This window comes from Triticum urartu, chromosome 6A, assembly GCF_056163025.1.
Source record: "Triticum urartu cultivar PI428250 chromosome 6A, HENAU_Tu73, whole genome shotgun sequence".
Taxonomy (NCBI): Eukaryota; Viridiplantae; Streptophyta; class Magnoliopsida; order Poales; family Poaceae; genus Triticum; species Triticum urartu.
This window is the reverse complement of record NC_141878.1, coordinates 491,380,576-491,404,453: the sequence shown is the minus strand read 5'-3', so window position 1 is coordinate 491,404,453 and position 23,878 is coordinate 491,380,576.

The window sequence follows — 23,878 nt, the reverse complement described above, 5'->3', positions numbered from 1 at the left end:
AGCAAGCAACTGACTTATTGGAAATAATACATATTGATGTATGCAATCCGATGAGTGTTGAGGCTCGCGGCGGGTATCGTTATTTTCTGATCTTCACAGATGATTTGAGCAGATATGGATATATCTACTTGATGAAACATAAGTCTGAAACATTTGAAAACTTCAAAGAATTTCAGAGTCAAGTGGAAAATCATCATAACAAGAAAATAAAATTTCTGCGATCTGATCATGGAGGAGAATATTTGATTTACAAGTTTGGTCTTCATTTGAAACAATGCGGAATAGTTTCGCAACTCACGCCACCTGGAACACCATAGCATAATGGTGTGTCCGAACATCATAACCGTACTTTATTAGATATGGTGCAATCTATGATGTCTCTTACCGATTTATCACTATCGTTTTGGGGTTATGCATTAGAGACAGCTGCATTCACGTTAAATAGGGCACCATCTAAATTCGTTGAGACGACACCATATGAAATATGGTTTAGCAAGAAACCTAAGCTGTCGTTTCTTAAAGTTTGGGGCTATGATGCTTATGTGAAAAAGTTTCAACCTGATAAGCTCGAACCCAAATCGGAGAAATGCGTCTTCATAGGATACCCAAGGAAATTGTTGGGTACACCTTCTATCACAGATCCGAAGGCAAGATATTCATTGCTAAGAATGGATCCTTTCTAGAGAAGAAGTTTCTCTCGAAAGAAGTGATTGGGAGGAATGTAAAACTTGATGAGGTAATTGTACCTTCTCCCGAATTGGAAAGTAGTTCATCACAAAAATAAGTTCTAGTGATTCCTACACCAATTAGTGAGTAAGTTAATGATGATGCTCATGAAACTTCATATCAAATTACTACCGAACCTCGTAGGTCAACCAGAATACGTTCCGCACCAGAGTGGTACAGTAATCCTATTCTGGAGGTCATGTTACTTGACCATGATGAACCTACGAACTATGAGGAAGCGATGATGAGCCCAGATTCCGTTACGTGAAATGACTTGAAGCCATGAAATCTGAGATGAGATCCATGTATTAGAACAAAGTATGGACTTTGATTGACTTGCCCGTTGATCGGTGAGCCATTAAGAATGAATGGATTTTCAAGAGGAAGACGGACACTGATAGTAGTGTTACTATCTACAAAGCTCCAATTGTCGCAAAAGGTTTTCGACAAGTTCAAGATGTTGACTACGATGAGATTTTGTCACTCACAGTGATGCTTAAGTCTGACCAAATCATGTTAGCAATTGCCACATTTTATGAAATCTGGCAAATGGATGTCAAAACTGCATTATTTAATGGATTTATTAAAGAAGAGTTGTATATGATGCAACAAGAAGGTTTTATCAATCCTAAAGGTGCTAACAAAGTGTGCAACCTCCAGCGATCCATCTATGGACTGGTGCAAGCATCTCAGAGTTGGAATATATACTTTGATAAAGTGATTGAAGCATATGGTTTTATACAGACTTGTGGTGAAGCCTGTATTTACAAGAAAGTGAGTGGGAGCACTACAACATTTCTGATAAGTATATGTGAATGACATATTGTTGATCGGAAATAATGTAGAATTTTCTGGAAAGCATAAAGGAGTGTTTGAAAAGAGTTTTTCAAAGAAATACCTCGATGAAGCTACTTACATATTGAGCATCACGATCTATAGAGATAAATCAAGACGCTTGATATATTTCCAATGAGTACATACCTTGACAAGATTTTGAAGTAGTTCAAAATGGAAAAGTTAAAGGAGTTCTTGCCTGTGTTGCAAGGTATGAAGTTGAGTAAAGACTCAAAACTCGACTACGGCAGAGAATAGAAAGAGAATGAAAAGTCATTCCCTATGCCTCAGTCATAGGTTCTATAAAGTATGCTATGTTGTGTACCAGATCTATTGTGTACCTCACCATAAGTTTGGCAAGAGGGTACAATAGTGATCCAAGATAGGATCACTGGACAACGGTCAAAAATATCCTTAGTGGAATAAGGAAACGTTTCTCGGTTATGGAGGTAAGAAAGATTTCATCGTAAAAAGTTACGTCGATGCAAGCTTTGACACCGATCTGGATGACTCTAAGTCTCGATCTAGATACATATCGAAAGTGGGAGCAATTAGATAGAGTAGCTCCGTGCAAAGCATTGTAGACATAGAAAATTTGCAAGATACATACGGCTCTGAATGTGGCAGACCCGTTAACTAAATTTCTCTCATAAGCAAAACATGATCACTCTTTGGGTGTTAATCACATAGCTATGTGAACTAGATTACTAACTCTAGTAAACCCTTTGGGTATTAGTCACATGGAGATGTGAACTAATCACATAAAGATGTGAACTATTGGTGTTAAATAACATGATGATGTGAACTAGATTATTAACTCTAGTGCAAGTGGGAGACTGAAGGAAATATGCCCTAGAGGCAATAATAAAGTTGTTACTTATATTTCCTTATATCATGATAGATGTTTATTATTCATGCTAGAATTGTATTAACCGGAAACTTAGTACATGTGTGAATACATAGATAAACAAAATGTCACTAGTATGCATCTACTTGACTAGCTCGTTGAATCAATGATGGTTATGTTTCCTAACCATAGACATGAGTTGTCATTTGATTAACGAGATCACATCATTAGAGAATGATGTGATTGACTTGACCCAACCGTTAGCCTAGCACGATGATTGATTAGTTTGTTGCTATTGCTTTCTCCATAACTTATACATGTTCCTGTGACTATGAGATCATGCAACTCCAGAATGCCGGAGGAACACTTTGTGTGCTACCAAACATCACAACGTAACTGGGTGATTATAAAGGTGCTCTACAGGTGTCTCCGATGGTGTTTGTTGAGTTGGCATAGATCGAGATTAGGATTTGTCACTCCGATTGTCGGAGATGTATCTCTGGGCCCTCTCGGTAATGCACATCACTATAAGTCTTGCAAGCAATGTGACTAATGAGTTAGTTACGGGATGTTGCATTACGGAACGAGTAAAGAGACTTGCCAGTAACGAGATTGAACTAGGTATTGAGATACCGACGATCGAATCTCGGGCAAGTAACATACCGATGACAAAGGGAACAACGTATGTTGTTATGCGGTTTGAGCGATAAAGATCTTTGTAGAATATGTAGGAGCCAATATGAGCATCCAGGTTCCGCTATTGGTTATTGACCGGAGATGTGTCTCGGCCATGTCTACATAGTTCTCGAACCCGTAGGGTCCGCACGCTTAACGTTCTGTGATGATTTGTATTATGAGTTAGGTGATTTGATGACCGAAGTTTGTTCAGAGTCCCGGATGAGATCGGGGACATGACGAGAAGTCTCAAAATGGTCGAGACGTAAAGATCGATATATTGGAAGGCTATATTCGGACATCAGGAAGGTTCCGAGTGATTCGGGTATTTTTCAGAGTACCAGAGAGTTACGGGAATTCGTATTGGGCCTTAATGGGCCATACGGGAAAGGAGAGAAAGGCCTCAAGGGTGGTCGCGCCCCTTCCCCTTGGACTTGTCCGAATTGGACTAGGGAAAGGGGGCGCCCCTTCCTTCCTTCTCCTTCTCCCTTCCCTTTTTCCTATTCCATGTAAGAGGTGGAATCCTACTAGGACTAGGGAGTCCTAGTAGGACTCCACACTTTGGGCGCGCCCTATGAGGAACGGCCTCCTCCTCCCTCCACCCTTTATATACGTGGCCAAGGGGCACCCCATAGATACACAGGTTTCGTGCCAGGCTCAAGATCGATGACGAATTCAACTGGCCGGTGCAGAGGCATTCTTGGAAGCTCTTCTGGAAAGACGTCTTGATATTCGCAAACGACTGTAATTTGAGAGATGGCATCCAGCTCGCCTTTCTCATTGAGAGAAAACAGTCGAATGTTATCATCATTAGCGGCAAAGACAATTACATCCTCAAACGAATGAGTCAATTGAATCTGCCTGCCAGCACAATCAAGCTGAGCCTTGTGCTTAGAAAGCCAATCCATTCTGAGAATAATTAAGGTCAATATCCGAGTTACCAAGGACCATTGGGGAAGCCAGAAACTTGAAGTCACCCATCATGATAGAAACATCCGGGACTATTGAGGTAGCCCTCATAGACTTGGCCGGAGAAACCACTCCCATAGGTTTACCCAACATTTCCGAAATGAAGTCATGCTTTGAAACAAATGATCTTGACATGAAACAATGCGATGCACCAGTATCAAAAAGGACTTTTGCAGGAGTAGAGTTAACTGAAAAGTTACCCATAATCACATCTGACGAGTCCTCTGCATGAGCTGCGTTCAACAAGTTGACCTTGGCGTGCTTGGGATTATGCTTAACCACTGCGGTGCTAGCAGACCTCACAGGAGGAGGAAGACGCCTCTGATTGAAGCATTTATTGGCATAGTGACCCTTCTGCTGACACTTGTTGCACGTGACCTCCGAGAGCGGACGGTGATACGGAGCACTTGATCTTGGAGCTTGAGACGAAGTCTTGTTCTGAAAGCCTGGGTTGGGTGGGTGGGAAGATCCATTGCCACCTTTGCTCTTTTGCTGATAAGGCTAACGGAACGGAGGAGGCAGCCAATACTTTTGCTGCTTAGCCACTTGAGTTGAGGAAGAAGGAGTTGCATCTCTGACTCGCTTCTTGGAAGCATCGCACTTGAGTTGAGCAGTCTCTTGCTTCATTGCCATGTTGTAAAACTCATCATACTTCTGAGACTCGAAAAGCACGAGAGCAAGTTGAAGATCTTCTCTGAGGCCATCCATGAACCGATAAATCATGCTCTTCTCGTCAGGGACGTCTTGCTTGGCGAAACGAGCGAGCCTTTGGAACAGAATGTTATACTGGTAAACAGACAAGCTGCCTTGCTTCAGGTTGTGGAATTCCTCACGCTTGCTTTCAACAACACTCTGAGTAATGTGATGAGCTTTGAAGTCTTGACGGAATTCATCCCAGGTAATCACACAGCCTCCTTTGGAATCTTTGTATTGCTGAAACCATTTTGCAGCTTGGTCTTTGAGTTGGAAGGAGGCAAACTTGACAAAGTCCTCAGGCCTGACGTTACTGCACTCGAAATGCTTGCATATATCCACGAGCCAATCATCAGCGTCTGATGCCTCGACACAGTTGCTGAAGGTCTTTGGCTGGTTAGCAAGGAACTAGTTGAGTGTAGCAAACTGATTCTGATTGTTGCCCTGGCCATGATTCCCTTGGTTGCGCTCTTGCAGAATTTGCATGATCAGCTGCGTGTTTGATTGGTAGCGGCCATCACAGCTTGCCATGCCTCCGGAGATGACTCCTTATGAACTGTGGTTTGGCAAGAAGCCAAAGTTGTCGTTTCTTCAAGTTTGGGGCTGCGATGCTTATGTGAAAAAGCTTCAACCCGATAAGCTCGAACCCAAATCGGAGAAATGTGTCTTCATAGGATACCCGAAAGAAACAGTTGGGTACACCTTCTATCACAGATCCGAAGGCAAGACTTTTGTTGCTAAGAATGGATCCTTTCTAGAGAAGGAGTTTCTCTCGAAAGAAGTGAGTGGGAGGAAAGTAGAACTTGATGAGGTAACTGTACCTGCTCCCTTATTGGAAAGTAGTTCATCACAGAAACCGGTTCCTGTGACACCTACACCAATTAGTGAGGAAGCTAATGATGATGATCATAAAACTTCATATCAAATTACTACCGAACCTCGTAGGTCCACCAAAGTAAGATCCGCACCAGAGTGGTACGATAATCCTGTTCTAGAGGTCATGTTACTAGACCATGACGAACCTACGAACTATGAGGAAGCGATGATGAGCCCAGATTCCGCAAAATGGCTAGAGGCCATGAAATCTGAGATGGGATCCATGTATGAGAACAAAGTGAGGACTTTGGTTGACTTGCCCGATGATCGGCAAGCCATCGAGAATAAATGGATCTTCAAGAAGAAGACATACGCTGATGGTAATGTTATTGTCTACAAAGCTCGACTTGTTATGAAAGGTTTTTGACAAGCTCAAGGAGTTAACTACGATGAGACCTTCTCACCCATAGCGATGCTTAATTTCGTCCGAATCATGTTAGCTATTGCCGCATTTTATGATTATGAAATTTGGCAAATGGATGTAAAGACTGCATTCCTGAATGGATTTCTGGAAGAAGAGTTGTATATGATGCAACCTGAAGGTTTTATTGATCCAAAGGGTGCTAAGAAAGTGTGCAAGTTCTAGTGATCCTTTTATGGACTGGTGCAAGCCTCTCGGAGTTGGAATAAACGTTTTGATAGTGTGATCAAAGCATATGGTTTTATACAGACTTTTGGAGAAGCATGTATTTACAAGAAAGTGAGTGGGAGCTCTGTAGCATTTCTAATATTATATATGGATGACATATTGTTGATTGGAAATGATATAGAATTTCTGGATAGCATAAAAGGTTATTTGAATAAGAGTTTTCCAATGAAAGACCTCGGTGAAGCTGCTTACATATTGGGTATCAAGATCTATAGAGATAGATCAAGACGCTTAATTGGACTTTCACAAAGCACATACCTTGACAAAGTTTTGAAGAAGTTCAAAATGGATCAGGCAAAGAAAGGGTTCTTGATGTGTTACAAGATGTGAAGTTGAGTAAGAATCAATGCCCGACCACTGCAGAAGATAGAGAGAAAATGAAAGATGTTCCCTATGCTTCAGCCATAGGTTCTATCATGTATGCAATGTTGTGTACCAGACCTGATGTGTGCCTTGCTATTAGTTTAGCAGGGAGGTACCAAAGTAGTCCAGGAGTGGACCACTGGACAACGGTCAAGAACATCCTGATATACCTGAAAAGGACTAAGGATATGTTTCTCGTTCATGGAGGTGACAAATAGCTCATCGTAAATGGTTACGTTGATGCAAACTTTGACACTGATCCGGACGATTCTAAAACGCAAACCGGATACGTGTTTATATTGAATGGTGGAGCTGTCAGTTGGAGCAGTTCTAAACAAAGTGTCGTGGCGGGATCTACGTGTGAAGCAGAGTACATTGCTGCTTAGGAAGCAGCGAATGAAGGAGTCTGGATGAAGGAGTTCATATCCGATCTAGGTGTCATACCTAGTGCATCGGGTCCAATGAAAATATTTTGTGACAATACTGGTGCAATTGCCTTGGCAAAGGAATCCAGATTTCACAAGAGAACCAAGCACATCAAGAGACGCTTCAATTCCATCCGTAATCAAGTCCAGGTGGGAGACATAGAGATTTGCAAGATACATACGGATCTGAATGTTGCAGACCTGTTGACTAAGCCTCTCTCACGAGAAAAACATGATCAGCACCAAGGCTCCATGGGTGTTAGAATCATTACTGTGTAATCTAGATTATTGACTCTAGTGCAAGTGGGAGACTGAAGGAAATATGCCCTAGAGGAAATAATAAAGCTATTATTTATTTCCTCATATCATGATAAATGTTTATTATTCATGCTAGAATTGTATTAACCGAAAACTTAGTACATGTGTGAATACATAGACAAACAGAGTGTCACTAGTATGCCTCTACTTGACTAGCTCATTAATCAAAGATGGTTACGTTTCCTAAGCATAGACATGAGTTGTCATTTGATTAACGGGATCACATCATTAGGAGAATGATGTGATTGACTTGACCCATTCCGTTAGCTTAGCACTTGATCGTTTAGTTTACTGCTATTGCTTTCTTCATGACTTATACATGTTCCTATGACTCCGAGGTTATGCAACTCCCGATTACCGGAGGAACACTTCGTGTGCTACCAAACGTCACAATGTAACTAGGTGATTATAAAGGTGCTTTACATGTGTCTCCGATGGTACTTGTTGAGTTGGCATAGATCAAGATTAGGATTTGTCACTCCGATTGTCGGAGAGGTATCTCTGGGCCCACTCGGTAATGCACATCACTATAAGTCTTGCAAGCATTGTAACTAATGAGTTAGCTGTGGGATGATGTATTACGGAACGAGTAAAGAGACTTGTCAGTAACGAGATTGAACTAGGTATTGAGATACCGACGATCGAATCTCGGACAAGTAACATACCGATGAGAAAGGGAACAACGTATGTTGTTATGCGGTTTGACCGATAAAGATCTTCATAGAGTATGTGGGAGCCAATATGAGCATCCAGGTTCCACTATTGGTTATTGACCGGAGACGTGTCTCGGTCATGTCTACATAGTTCTCGAACCTGTAGGGTCCGCACGCTTAAAGTTCAGCGACGCTCGGTATTATGAGTTTTTGTGTTTTGATGTACCGAAGGTACTTCGGAGTCTCGGATATGATCACGGACATGACAAGGAGTCTCAAAATGGTCGAGACGTAAAGATCGATATATTGGACGACTATATTCGGACACAGAAAGTGTTCCGGATAGTTTCGGAGAAAACCAGAGTGCCGGAGGGTTACCGGAACCCCCCGAGAGAAATAGTGGGCCTTATGGGCCTTAGTGGAGAGAGAGAGAGGGCTGGCCTAGGGCAGGCCACGCCCTCCCCCCCTCTGTTCCGAATTGGACTGGGAGAGGGGGGTGGCGCCCCCCTTTCCTTCTCCCTCCCCCCTTCCTTTCCCCCTCCTAGTAGGAGTAAGAAAGAGGGGAGTCCTACTCCTACTAGGAGGAGGACTCCTCCTCCTGGCGCGCCTACAGGGGCCGGTCGGCCTTCCCCCTTGGCCCTTTATATACGGGGGCAGGGGGCACCTCTAGACACACAAGTTGATCTGTTGATCTCTCCCAGCCGTGTGCGGTGCCCCCTCCACCATAATCCACCTCGATCATATCGTAGCAGTGCTTAAGTGAAGCCCTGCATCGGTAGCATCATCATCACCATCATCACGCCGTCGTGCTGACGAACCTCTCCCGTGAAGCTCTGCTGGATCGGAGTTCATGAGACGTCATCGAGCTGAACGTGTGCTGAACTCGGAGGTGCCGTGCGTTTGGTACTTGGATCGGTCGGATCGTGAAGACGTACGACTACATCAACCGCGTTGTGCTAACACTGCCGCTTTCGGTCTGCGAGGGTACGTGGACACACTCTCCCCTCTCGTTGCTATGCATCATCCTGATCCTGTGTGTGCGTAAGAATTTTTTTGAAATGACTACGTTCCCCAACAGTGACCTCCTCTGTCCCTTTCTGCAGGAGATCAACCGCAACCATCCCGTAGGAGAGGCCATGGCGTCGTGCCGTCAACACCCGGCTTTGTCGCCGTCGGCCAGATCTGGGCGAGATTTAGTGCCGCACGGTCCCGCCTAGATGCCTCGCCAACGGCTGCTTCCTGCCTTTGATTCGAAGCTCGCCGCCTAGATGCCTCGCCAACGGCCCCTTCCTGCCTTTGATTCGAAGCTCGCCGACAAGATCTGGGCTAAAGCCCACTAGGTGAGCCTCAGCCCCTTGCCCTGCCTCATGGTCTTGGCCCAGGAGCACTCGGTAGATAGGCCCCAACCTATGTGTTGTTTGGTTGTTCTACACCCATCCGTTTAGGCCCAGTTTGTTGCAGTTTTGGCTCGTTTATAATCTGAACTATTAATAATTATAGGAAAGTATTGCTCATTTCTTTACAGGAAAATAACAAAATTTGCATCGCAAAGATATAACAAATAACCATAACTTGGATCACAAAACTTTATATTCGGTTTTAGACCAGAAAAATGTGATGAATCTAATTATGCTATTAGTTGTTCATGTTAATTTTTTTGAAATATTGTTTAGGGTAGAATATAAAATAATTAATTAATTTCAATGGAGTACTTTCACGAGATCCTATATAGATGCTTCCCGCCTCATTTAAAATGACTAGATAGGGTAGTTTATATCTTCTCACCCCTTGCAATGTTAACAATATTTAATATTGATGTCTACATAAACACGATTGAACCATATCATAAACGTGGAGTCCCATCGAGATGCGAAATAATTCCGTATCGAACTTCACTTAATGTGTAACTATTGCTTCCCTTGCCATGCCATGCCATTGTATATCATGAACATGATGGATCTTCTGTCGTAGTATTAAGTGTGTATCTGTTGTTCTTTTCAGCGTTCTTTGCTTCTTCGTTTCTTCATGGATAGGACTCAAAGATGATGTGATCTTCGAGCAAAGGGTTGATCTTCTACTAACCGTGAGTACCAGGCAAGGATGGTCATTATCCTTGATACTATTACTAGCTTTTCTTTCTAGATTCTCGATGCTATCATATGTCCCGTCACGTTCCAGATATTTAAGTCTATCATGTTGCCCACATACAAACATGACTTCCACCTCCTAGCAAACCTTGTTATGGCTATGTTACCGCTTGATTCGACATTTGCTTAGTATCTTTAATCGGGTTAGAGTCCGTCTTATGCCATGTTGTTAGCTTGGTTACTCTTATCTGGGACATCATGCTATTATGTTACTTATATGATATGATGGCATGGTAGTGCACAAGATGAAGGGTAGAAGGCTAGGCCATATGTCTTGGCGTTTTTTTCCATTCGAGTCGCCCTAAGTACCAGGTATGACCATTGAGTCGGGCATGTGATTCACATGACCCTTTGTAGTTGCTGAGACCATGCGTGTAGAGCTGGGATGGTCACGATACGGTGCCAGACAAGATGGTGAAACATGTATGTTGAGGCTAGTGATTGGAGGACAATTGTGTCCATTGTTTTTTTGTGACGGCACGATGCCGGACAAGATAGTCAATCTTGCGTGTGAGACTTTGGCATGCATGTGTAGCAGAAGATGTGACAAGAAGGGAATGTAGTTAAACCTTGCACGGGTCCCCAATGTAAAAAAATCATGATAGCCTTTGGCATGCGAATGCCTTAAGTTGTTCCCACATGTTCTTTTTTCGAAACGGAGGCAAAAGATTTACCTCATCATTTAATTAAGAGGAGAGTTGTTCCCACATGTCGGGTATGGCTAGGTACGCGATTCTCATGGCCCTGTGCTGTGTGTATAAATGGGTGGCTTACAAACAATAATAGACACGATAATCGCCCATAGGCACCACCCTGCCAGGGCCGCGACAAAAAGTGTCTGACATGCAACGCGCTTCTGCATCCGAACTAGATCAACGGGAAAAATGGCCACACAATGCCCCCATCAGATCCCACCAACTAGAAAAGGAACACACATGCCCGTCCATGACGACAAGACTCTAGGTACTGAAAGCCCCTCCGCATTTGAATTGCTATCATCTGTTGGGGCTTGTCTGACTGGTTTTGTTTGGGTATGCTCGGATGCTCGGTATTATCGGGGGCGGTCGTAACCGCTGCTATCGTTTTTTGCTTGCATGTATTGCTAGGTGTTGCCTGGCGTCTAAGGTGGGTTTGCTCCTTTCATATGTACCCGACTGTTTACCTGAGGCTGGTTTCTGTGTTTCCCGCATATCAGGTTCATTCCCTAGTGGGCGTGTGGGCGTCTCATCTTTTTGTAGTTGATCGCTTAGCGGAAGATGTGCAAGTATAGGGCATGTACCAGTGCAGAAAGCCAAGATGGCCTTTGGCAGACGAACGAAGCGATGGTGGGCACTTATCGTATTTGTCTGCTAGCCTAGAAAAAGGTGATCCCCTCAACTACAGCAGTTTGGTTAGTCAGTCATGAGGAATATAGTCATTTAAGGTCAGCTCTATTCGATGCCCAATGAGGATCATCCATCCGACATGGCAAGAAACGGTGGTCAAGACTCAAGCGCCGGTGGGGGTGATATGAGTGCTCTGAGCTGGATGCTCACGTTGCTCATTCCTAAGGCGTGCAGTTGTCGAGGGAACATATGCATGAGCAATTGGTCGAGAATAGAGTTGTTAAGTATGATCGTGGGTCTCGGATACGCATGTTTGGTTTCCTGGTCGGCTATTGTGTCAGTGTGTGCCAGTCAGGCCCATGCGACAGTGGTGGGTTACAAAATTCATTGATCCTACCCAACTACCCCGCTCAGAGTCCGGGGTGATGGAGGTGGTACGGAGCTAGTGTATTGCGCACATGGTACAAATGGTTGGTTTGTTGTGTTCGTGTGCGCCAGATACTCCGATGCGATGGTGGTCTGGTCTGACATGCGTGTATTCCTCCCATCTTGGTAGCGCTAGTTGGAAAATGAGTGGCGGACACATTTGATGTGGTGTTGGTTGCCGGGTAGGATATCATTGGGAGGCTCGTCCTCAGTATGTTTGGATCAACTTTCTGGTGCTCCTTTCATCCTGTTTGGTGTTATTATTTTGCGATTATTCTAAAAAAAAACATTGTTCTGATAGCTCACCTAGCGAGTGGCCAACTTTGTGACTTATTCAGCAGTTGGCATGGGCCAGGTCGGGTTATGCTGGGCCTCTCCTGCTCTGTTGCCAGGCCAACAGACGGTCGTTGGTTTTAGGTTTCGGGTTATGACTACTTTTGTTGTGTCTTCCATGGCGAGTTAGGTATTCATTGCGGAGGTTTGTTCTTGGTTTGTTTGGCTCGGAGCCATGTTGCTGGGTTCATACGGTTTGGTGTTGCCTTACTTGGCATGCGGTCATTTCATGGTCCTTAACGGACTACCCCAGCAAAGGGTTGGTGTGAAATGACACAACATGAGCATAGTCATCGGCATCATAATTTGAAGAAACCCAATTTGGCTACAATTCTTGGTTGAAATTGGCCTCACATTGGAAAAAACCGCATGAAGAAACTCGAACTTAGGAGTTGATTATGACCAAGTCTCAACGTGGCACACAGTCTACCTAGCCCCATCGTTGTGTGCCCGACCAAAGCCCTATATCCTTTTTTTGCACTCCCTTCTCCAAACTCGGACGCCCAAAATCACCTACTTGGCCCTAGACTATGTATTTAGTAACGACCGTGGCTGGAGTCAACCGAACAGCACAACCCACCAGTCAAAACTGTACGCTATGGGTGGACGTGACACCTGCAAAATCATATGATGGATAATGATACATGGATCTTTGCTCCGACCAGCCCTGGCAGCGTGCGTTTCTCCTTGCCCGCACCAACAAAAAACCAACCTATGGGATCTGGTCAGTTTCGATTTCCTTTGTCCCGTCGCCCTGGGTGGGTTTTGGGTGTTTGTCGTTTTCTACCAATCACTGGATGGTGCGTGATTGAATGGTATGCCGCCGGTCATACCTTGTGTTGTAGGTCACGGCCGACAGCAAACAAAGTACCAACACCGCTGCTGAGAAAACTCCAAAAATTCCTAGCATCGATGAAACAAAATGGTGTGTGGGGTGAGCAGATGAGAGGAAGAAGACCACCCCCAATATATATCACAACACCCACGCACCATAATGAACTGACATACTACACCCAGAGGACCCACCCAACAGTGCCTACCAACCCAGGACATCTGGACTATGTCATCTTCTTAATGGCACGGAACGGCCTGTCTTTTAGACAATGTGAAGCAACTTATGAAAAACATGCTTTATGAATGATCCACAAAGAGTTTCTGGTTCCCTTCACGACTATGAACAAATAGGAACAACCACTCTTTGTACATGGCAAGCGCTTGTTCGAGTTGGTCGCACTCAGCCACCATCTTTTGGGCGGACATGCAAAAACACGACGACCCTGAAACCATACTCAGCAGGACCATGAAGGCGAGGAAGCACCCGATCTTGGAATGGTGTATAAAGCAAATGTTAAGGCGCAAGGAATTGAAAGCGCTCGGTAGAATTAGATCTCAAAACACAAATAAAGAAATACCCAGGAAACAATAGCACACCAAAACCATGACAAACAAAGAACAAACAACCACTCAGAGGACCTGCAACCAAGAGAAGGAAAGGAAAGGACAGAGAGCAAGGAGAAGAGGCACAAAAGAACATGTGCATTGCAGCGAAGAGACAACCTACCTCGACCAACTCATGCTACCCAAGCAGCCCATCAGTGGGCCAACGACATTGATTGGCTGGCCCAACTCACAAGGCACGCACATAATGACACCTGGACAGATTAGCACACCCAGCTCGCAAGACCGGGCATGCAATGCTCAGAACTCGAGTCAGGCGCACACGCGGACCGTACTTGTGCAAGCGAAGCACCCCGGCAGGGGCCGAAGGATGCTAACAAGATGACCTGGCTCACGTGTCGCACTCGGGGCATTGTGTGAGAGGGCGCGCACATGCACGATAAGAACCACCATGAAGAGGTGGCCCCAGCCGCTCACAAGGCCCACCCGTCCTAGACCCCCAAGGCAATCCGTCTAGTGTGCAGAGGCCTCATAGATTGGATGACATGGAGAGCCCAGGGAGCTAGCAGCGTGCGGCGAGGCCCCAGGGGTGGGTACTCCAACATCCTTTAAAGGACTAATGTTCATGTGTGGTTTTTTCTCTGGGTAGCAGGGTTAGATGGATGGGTTGTGGAGTGCACTCGCCGGTTGGTCTCATTCGGATGTGGAGGGTTTTTTATACCCGGCCTCTTGCGCCGCTGGCCTTGGTTGGTTTGCTTTCTTCCTGTGTCTGGTTTTCTTGAGAGCTTGTACCAGCTTGGGGGAGGGGGTGTGGTCTGGGTTCATCCTCCATGTTAGTGCGGGGAATTCGATGCTAGGGGTTATCGATATCGCATTGCTTCGAGAAAGGTAGAAGATAACTCTAGCCACCTCTTCAAGTGCACATAGGTAAGTTATCCCGCCACAATGCATCTGCAAATCCAGCCATAGTAAAATCAGGAAATTGCCTACAATTAGGTTTTTAGATTGTTGGAATATTAGGAAATTTCATGATTGATTGCAGTAAATAATTCATGACTAAAAAACTGATTAGCATGTATAGATCTTGCAAAAGAGAAGATCAGAACAACAACATCACACATGCAACATCAACCATACTTAGAGACACGATCAGATGACGTCGTACGTACTGTTCATTTGTAGATGAAGTAGTCATGGATGCTGCCTAAGCAAAGTTGTTGACATTGACATTGGTGAAGACCGGTCGAAGCATACAACGTTGGAGACGATGGTACGCAATGCCGTCCTACTTGGAAGGAAGATGACATGTGGTGAAGAACTTGAGCGTCACGCGTATCGCTTTCCAAAAACTTAATTCTCCCTCTCACAGTGCGGGATAAGAAGGCAAGGCATACTCTCCTGCTCGCCTGTGCACGCCGACATTCGGGATGAAGTAGAGTACAATGGCAGTGCAAGTAGTGAGAGGAGACAAACCCTAACTCGTTTCGGTGTTTCTTTGGCAGTGGATAGTAAGTCATATCTAAACCGACTAGGTTTCGAAAACTTAACTCTCAAGATAACATCAAAAACTTACTGGCCAAGCAATTTTAAAAATATAACGACAAAACAAAGTTCTCCTGCAAGGCCTCAGACCATATTTCGGCTCACCATTCATGCACATGTCATATGCTAGTGCGCGAGCACGGTGAGGCAAGCGTGGTGCTCACTTTCTTTCCTCATACCAATCACTAAGTGTAGTGGGGAGAACTCACTACATAAAGTGGTCTCACACCACGTCCGCTAACAGTATGGGGCTAAAACTTGCACCTCCACTTACCATTTATTCATTGCCCTTTATGACACACACACACGCAAAGTTATGATGTCAAATTATCTATGTGTAAGCATTAATTGCATTTGTATCCTTTTGTAGTACCAATTAATTTCACCATCTAATTTCATTGTGTTTGTTACTATAACTAGTAAATGCGTACTTGCAATACACATTGAAATTATGGAGAAAATTAACTGCACATTGATATTAGATAGGCTACCAATTACATGTTACTTACATAGTGTGGACATTGATATTTGGTATGACATTAATTGCACACTAAACATGTTGAGGGCTCGCCACTGAAGCAATATAGGTCATTGGATTGATAAGGTTTGATCGCCAAGATTTGTTGGATCTGCCCTTTTCGATCTTTTTATATTGATATTGATACTACCATCATGCTTGCATGCCACCTGTCTCCTAGTTGAGACCACGAACATGATAGTTTTCTTTTGTATAAATTGTTGCATCGAGCGTTGTACAACCACCATAAGTTAGGCCTAGTGACAGGAGGCGAGGTGGAAGGAATCCAAGCCAATAACTGTGTCAACAAGGCAAGAAAAGGTAAAGCTAGCTAGATAAAATTAGTTGATTCTTCATATCATCTATATGAAGTTTTTGGTTTTTGCAATTGTATTGTTCAAATATATTACTAATCCATGAATATCCATGAACAAGTTATTTCAAATATCGACTCATCCTTTGTTGGTTCCTCCACAATTTAAGATCCTCTTTGTTTCAAATAATTCTTTTTTACAATTCTAATCTACAATAATTCATTATACTTATACAAATAGAAGTTTTAGAAAGAAGTTGCACAACGATTCTGGAGAAAAATTCCCATTTACGATTTAATCTACAATATTTTTCATTATATGGCTCGTGGATTCTTATATTCTCTAGTGTAATCAAACACATCTCATCACTTTTTATGGTCTTCAATCATTGCCATCATGCCTTGATTCTACTCTCATATTTTTTTCTGAGATCTTGTGAATCATGGTGGCCATGAATATAGTCGTTCGTGGCCGCTTTGAGTTGGTATGAGACTTCTTAGATTGCAGGTATGATATAGTATAGAGTTAAATTTTGCCAGATTTTCTTAGATCACATATCTGTTATAAAATGTTGTTGGGTATTTAATTCTTAGATTTCTCAGCCTGGTTAGATAGTGTATCTAAACAATCAGGATAGCAAATTAAAACATGAGTTAATTGCAAAATCAATTGCCAGTGACGTATGCAAATATTTTTTTCCCACCATATATACATGAGCATGTCATATCTACATAATCCAATCATACCATAGTCACTGGCAATTAAAACGATATTTTTCCCACCATATGCAAATATCAGAGTACTTACCTAAAGAAAATTTTGTATTGATATGCATATACATATGGTTTCAGGTCATACCAAGTCTACAGTAGCATAGAACAATACATACATACGTGTAACATAGTATACCGCACATGCATGACATGTAAGCAAGTCGAGGAAGGTGTCAGCATTTCGGTCAGCAAGTTGGAGGATGCACCACATCATGCTAGGTGGTCTGCCGCGTACCCTCGCACTATGATCCACCAAGACACCATGGACCTCGTGGACTAGTGTGTCAAGTATTTCATGGTGATTACCTCCATAGTGGCCCACGAGGAGCGTAAGGAGAACAAGACGAAAATGAGCGGCATGCGAGTGTTGAAAGCTATGGACAAGCTCGACTTCAACAACTACGTGAGGCATGTGGACCAAATGAAGTTTTTTCCCCTACGCCCAGCGCCTAGGGTTTTCCTCCTCTCGGGCGATTTGATCGCCCCTGAGTCCTCCCACCGCCGCAAGGCTAGATCGACGTTCACGCCGATCGCGCAGCGCCCATCCACATCAAGATGTCCTCTCCCTCGGATGCTAACTCGGCCACGAGCGGAGGTGCGTCGGCGGCGGCCAACGCCATCCTGGAAGAATTCTTCGATCAACTAGACCTGAACGACGAGGAGTTCCATGATGTTGAGATTGATGAAGAGGATCCTGAAATCAAAGAGTGCGTACGGTGGCTAGCCCTTGCTAGGGTTCACACCGACAAGAATTTCTCACCGGCAGCCTTCTATAAAGATATGAGGGCAGCCTGGAACCCGGCACAACGGGTAAGATTTCGCCCGGTCGGACCTAACAGATTCGTTGTCCAAGCCTCTTGCCTGGGCGACTGGGAGAGGATGATGATGCAGGGCCCTTGGCTTTTCCGCAACATGGCGGTTCTGATGTGCCCATATGATGGCTTTACAAAGGCGGACGATGTGGTGTGTGATCATATGCCCATCTGGCTACAGATACATAAGTTACCTGATCCCTACTGCAGACAGGGTATTGTGGAGAGGCTCCTGAAGGGGGCCGGCAAGATCTTGGAGATGCGGTTAAACGGCAACACCCGTGGAGACTATGTTAGGGTTAGGGTTAACCATGACATCAAACAGCCCCTCACAAAGTTTGTGAGTATTGTTCGTGCTCAGGAGAGGCAAGTTTATTTGGTGCGGTATGAAAAGTTGGCACGTTTCTGCAGTTTCTGCGGCCGGATAGGACACGAGCATAAAGAGTGCGGATCTGGTGTTCATGACAAGAAGAATCTCAAGTTTGGTGATTGGCTATATGCCGAGGGTCCTAGCCGGCCCAGGCCTGACCAAAACCCCAGGAAGGCAGATGTACCTCGGCAGCAGAAGAAGAATGGCAGCCCGAGTGCTCCATTGGACCCTGACCCTAAGGCTATGGATCCTGAAACACTTGATACTGCCACAAGCCCGATGAAGACACCGGGTGCACTTATGGAAGTTGATAAGGATGTGAGGAAGAGGCTGAACATGGACAATGCTGGAGTTGATGATGTGCACAAACCGAAAAGTAAGGACGCAGTTTTGGCCATCATGGATGGCAGTGCTCATGAACCGGGAGAGAATGCTTCACCAACGAGCAGCTCTTCGAGCAATAAACGGGCTAGACTCACCAAGGACCATGCTTCCATGGAGAAATCGGCGGCTTCCCTCGAGGAAGACCGCCGGATACAATGAATACCTTAGTTTGGAACTACCGGGGGGGACCGCCGGACAGTTCGTGAGGTTTTGGCCCTCGCAAAAGCCAATAAACCCAAGCTCGTCTTTCTATGTGAAACAAGGCAAGCTACTGAGAAAGTAGAGAAGCTGCGATGAAGACTCGGTCTGAAGGGTTTTCATGGAGTGAGTAGTGATGGAAGAAGTGGGGGCTTAGCACTTTTCTGGGATGAGTCCCTCTCCGTCACGGTGATTGATTTTTGTAATCGTTTTATTGATGTTAGGATTGTCGATGGTGGGTCAAGCACTTCTTGGCGAGGCACCTTTGTTTATGGGGAGCCTCGGGTTGAAAATCGATATCGCATGTGGGAGCATCTTTCTAGGCTCCGTGCCTACTCGCGCGAGCCGTGGATGGTGTGTGGTGATTTCAATGAAGCTCTGTGGCAACATGAGCATCTGTCGAGGACCGAGCGCTCGGAGGCTCAGATGTTGGCTTTCAGGGATTGTTTGGAGAGGTGCGAGCTTGAGGACCTAGGTTTCTCGGGTTTGCCGTTCACATATAACAATGGCCAGTCTTCAGACCGCAATGTTCAGGTCCGCTTGGACCGTGCTTGTGCTGATGAAGCTTGGCGTGAGATCTTTCCGCTAGCAAAGGTGGTACACTTGACCACTTCATGTTCGGATCATTGCCCCCTTTTGATACAACTGGAGGGGATACAGGACCAGCAGAGTCGGCCATCTTGCTTGCGCTATGAAATCATGTGGGAACGGGATAGTGGCCTTACCAATGTTATAGCTGAAGCTTGGAATAAACACAAGTCCCCTGGCTGTTTTGGCTCGGTAGCCACGTCCTTGCGGGAGGTTTTAAAGGAACTAAAGGAGTGGAGTCGTTTGAAGTTTGGCAATGTGTTAAAGGACATTGAGAGACTCCGATCGCAACTAGCAGACCTGCAACTGGCTGGAGCGGACCGGGCTCAGGTACGGGACAAAATGAACCAGCTTGACGAGCTCTTATACAGGGAGGAAATGCTATGGCTCCAGCGGTCACGCATCACCTGGCTCAAAGAGGGTGAACGTAATACCAAATATCTGCACCGAAAAGCGGTATGGCGTGCTCGTAGGAATCTGATTCAACGTCTTCGGAAACAAGATGGAACATGGTCTACTGCTCCGTCAGAGATGGAAAGAATGGCTCATTCTTACTTTAAGGAGATCTTCACCAAAGACCCGACCCTCTCCCCGGACGAGGTTCTGGATTGTATTGTTCCAAAAGTAACAGAGGAGATGAACGCTTCCCTGTGCAGGCCCTACTCTGACGAGGAAATCTCTAATGCGTTATTTCAGATCGGGCCATTGAAAGCTCCGGGATGTGATGGTCTCCCTGCCAGGTTCTTTCAGCGAAATTGGGCACTGCTGAAAACAAAGATTATCTCGGCGGTTCATGAGTTCTTTGCTTCTGGAGTTATGCCTGATGGAGTTAATAACACGGCTATTGTGCTAATTCCTAAGATCCCTCATCCGAACGATCTGAAGGACTTTAGACCGATAAGCTTGTGCAATGTTATATACAAGATAATCTCTAAGTGTATGGTAAACAGACTTCGTCCTATCCTGTCTGATCTTATCTCTGAAAATCAAAGTGCCTTCATCCCGGGGAGGCTGATTTCTGACAACTCTATTATTGCGTTTGAATGTCTTCACCATATTCAGTCGGAAAGAAACAATGCACCCGGCCTCTGTGCTTACAAGCTAGATATCTCTAAGGCCTATGACAGGGTGGACTGGGTTTTTCTGGAGAAAGCTTTGGGTAAATGGGGCTTCTCGCCCAATTGGATAGCTCATGTTATGGCTTGTGTTTCGTCGGTAAAGTACTCGGTAAACTTCAATGGGAAGCTACTGGAGTCCTTCTCCCCCTCGAGGGGACTCCGCCAAGGTGATCCACTATCTCCATTCCTTTTCTTATTTGTAGCTGATGCTCTTTCTGCGTTGATTGAAAAGGCTGCAAGGGAAGATGGTCTCAATGGGGTCAGAATATGCAGAGGTGCTCCAGTGATCACCCACCTTTTGTTTGCGGATGACTCACTTCTATTCTTTCAAGCAAATAATCAGCAGGCATTATTAGTGAAAGGGGTGTTGAACACATTTGCGACGGCGACAGGACAACTTATTAACCCGTCGAAGTGTTCCATTCTATTCTCAAATCAATGTCATCCTGATATGGTCAAGGAGGTCAAAGACACGCTGGACATCACCCAGGAGGCGTTTGAGCCTAAATATTTGGGCTTGCCGGTTCCGGAGGGGAGGATGCACAAAGGGCACTTTGAGTCTATCCAGGAGCGTTTGCAAAAAATCCTTGTGGACTGGAGTGAGCAGTACATGTCTTCAGGGAACAAGGAGATACTAATCAAATCAGTGGCTCAGGCCATTCCAGCATACGTTATGAGCGTTTTCAAACTCCCGGCATCGGTCTGTGATGATCTAACAAGGATGATTCATCAGTACTGGTGGGGGGTGGAGAACGGAAAGAAGAAGATGGCCTGGATGGGCTGGGATAAATTGCGTCTACCTAAGTCCATGGGGGGCATGGGTTTTAGGGACATGAGGGCGTTTAACCAGGCGCTGCTAGCTAAGCAGGCCTGGAGGCTATTGGACCGGCCGGATAGTCTTTGTGCGTGTCTGCTGAAGGCGAGATACTATCCTTCTGGTCAGCTGCTGGATACGGTGTTCCCAGGCTCCGGATCTGAGGTGTGGAAAGGAATTCTTCATGGCCTTGAGTTAATAAAGAAGGGCGTCATTTGGCGAGTTGGTAATGGCATGAAGATCCGTGCTTGGCGAGATCCTTGGGTGCCTCGGCCTTTCTCCTTTCGTCCGATTACCCCGAAGGGGAACTGTCGGTTCCATAGGGTCTCGGACTTCTTAGACGATAATGGAGCGTGGAAGCAGGATCGTTTGAGAGAATTCTTTTGGCAGATGGATATTGACCACATTCTGAAAATAAGAACTTCGCCTCGTCAGAGAGATGATTTCCTGGCATGGTACCCGGAGAAGAGTGGGGTGTTTACGGTGAGAAGTGCCTACAAGTTGGCTACATGTGATCATAATTCTGCCGCTGCTAATGGCGCGTCGAGCACAGTACCAGATGGAAACCGATCGGGGTGGAACTATGTGTGGCGGTCCGGGGTACCGCAGAAGATGAAGATCCATGCGTGGAGATGTGTATCAGGAACTTTGGCAACACAGAGTTATAAAGCCTTTCGCCACTTGGCAACGCGCTCAACCTGTTTGCTTTGCGGTGTGGAGGAGGAGGACTCGTTCCATGCTATGGTAACTTGCCCACATGCGAGAATGCTCTGGACAAATTTGCGCCTTCGGTGGCCACTTCCAGACGACGATCTTCTCATCCATGATGGAAGGGAGTGGCTGCTCACCCTGCTGTCGAAATGCTCGTCGGACGTTCGAGACATGCTGATTATGTTTCTCTGGCGGATTTGGCAGCTCCGGAATGATCTGGCGCACGGGAAGGAAACACCCCCTGTGTCAGCCACTGTCAAATTTCTGGACAGTTACTACGTGTCTATCAGACTCGCTGCGCGTTATCCCACGGAGGAGATCATTAAAGGTAAGATGCCGACCTCGGCGATGGCGCTGCCAACCCCCAGAATCATGCCATCGGCGGACCCCTGGCCGGCTCCGCCGCTTGGTAGGCTGGCGCTATCTGTCGACGGTTCCTTTCTGCAGGAGGATGGATCTGCGGGCATCGGTATGGTGCTCAGGAATGACAGAGGGGAGATTCAAATGGCAGCCTACCGGTTTATCTTCCATTGCAATGACCCTCTTGAGGCGGAATTGCATGCGATCATGCAGGGGATGGCCCTTGCATTACAACACTCTGCGCTACCGGTGGTGGTTCAAACGGATTCCGCTGAAGCATTGTCTAGCTTGACAAATGATGCACTACTTCGAAAGGCCTATGGACAGATCATCATGGAGATCAAGTCTCTTTTAGATAATAGGGAGTTTTTTCCTCAAAATATTAGTAGACTTTAAAATAGAGTTGCCGATCGGTTGGCTAAGTATAGCCGCTCCGAGCGAGCCACGGCAGTTTGGCTTGGTTCGGTTCCACCATGTATCGAGGATTTGTGGCCTCTCGACTGTAACTCTATTCCTATGCAATAAACTCCCTTTATCCCTGCAAAAAAAAAACAACTACGGAAGGCCCCTCACTGAGTACCTCTACATGTGGGACATGGAAACAAGCGAGCCATGGCGTAGCATCTAGCTGCAACGGTGCAGACGTCATCACAGCCGTCCGACTCCGCATTGGGTCCACCATCATACGACATCATGGTGCAAGGTCAGTTGCTAGTGGCCGATGTGACGACGACAACGGAGGAGATGCCACCACCACAATCACCCATCTTTGTGTTGGGTGTATCACCGCCGTACCACGTCGTGGTGCATGGTCAGGATCCGTAGGCCACTGTGACGACGACATGGGAGATGTAACTAGCACCACTAGCTGTTTGGCTTTGCATTAGCTCAACCACCTCCACACAATCGTGTCCGCGGTGCGTGTGCTCAGATAGTAGAGGTGGCTAACCGAACGCAAAGCCAAACAACCATAGTGGCATTGGTTCCACTCCCCCTCTCACCGTCATTGTCTTCTCAACGGCCATCGACGCCCGAGCTTACACCATACACCGCACGACGACCTTACAACCAACACAAAAATGGGTGGCTATGGTACCTTGCCCTTTGTTGTCATTGTCACATCAACCACCGGTAGCTTTTGTTGCACCATGTTGTTGTATGGCGGTGGACCCCATGTGGAGTCAGATGGCTGTGGCGCCATATGTCCCATCGAAGACGGCTGGCGTGCCATGGCTCGCTTGCTTCCGCGTCTCACGTAGCACGTAGCTTCGCGATAATGGGGGTGTACCCAATGAGGGGCCTGTGTAGTTGTTGAAGCTGAGCTTGTCCATGGCTTTGGTCACTTGGAGGCCGCTCATCTTTGTTCGGTTCTCCTTCCTACGCTCCTTGTGGGTCTCCATGGCGATAATCCCCATTAAATCTTTGACACACTGATCCACGAGATCCGTGGCATCTCGGTGGATCATGGTACGCGGGTACATCGGCAGGGCGCCTCTTGCATGATGTGGTCCAACCTCTAGATTGTTGCTTGGAACGTCGACACCTTCCTCGACTTGCATGCGTGCCATGCATGTGCATTATACTATGTTACATGTATATATGTATCATCCTCTGCTACTGACTATGGTATGACTCGAAACTATATGTATATGCGGATAGATATGACTTTCTTTAGATAAGTATTTAGATATGACATGGTTATTTGAAATATCGACTCATC